Source organism: Rhincodon typus, chromosome 33 (assembly GCF_021869965.1).
Source record: "Rhincodon typus isolate 14 chromosome 33, sRhiTyp1.1, whole genome shotgun sequence".
Lineage (NCBI taxonomy): Eukaryota > Metazoa > Chordata > Chondrichthyes > Orectolobiformes > Rhincodontidae > Rhincodon > Rhincodon typus.
In genome coordinates, this window is record NC_063364.1 from 12,862,431 (window position 1) to 12,862,685 (window position 255).

General features: G+C 34.1%; 1 protein-coding gene across 1 annotated transcript in view; it reads left to right on the forward strand.

Annotated features, from left to right (window-relative positions):
* lysmd4 (LysM, putative peptidoglycan-binding, domain containing 4) overlaps nucleotides 1-255 on the forward strand; it is a 19,717-nt gene that overhangs the window by 3,054 nt on the left and 16,408 nt on the right. The gene's annotated exons all lie outside the window — the stretch shown is intronic.

The following is a 255-nucleotide window of genomic DNA, read 5'->3' on the forward strand; positions in this document are numbered from 1 at the left end:
TGTTGTCTCGGATTCTCCAGCATCTGCAGTTCCTACTATCTCTGAAGCTATAGGAAGTAGTATGTTTATAACACAGATTACTTGATTGTCTTCATTTCTGGCAAATGGAAAGGTAGAATCTAGTGTACACACTAAATTATAGATTTACAACAAAATTCTTGTGAATCTGCTCAATTTGAAATATGAATACCAGTCTAGTAAACATGAAAGACTGTAAAGTACATAAATCATTACAGGATGCGGTTTCTCAAACTC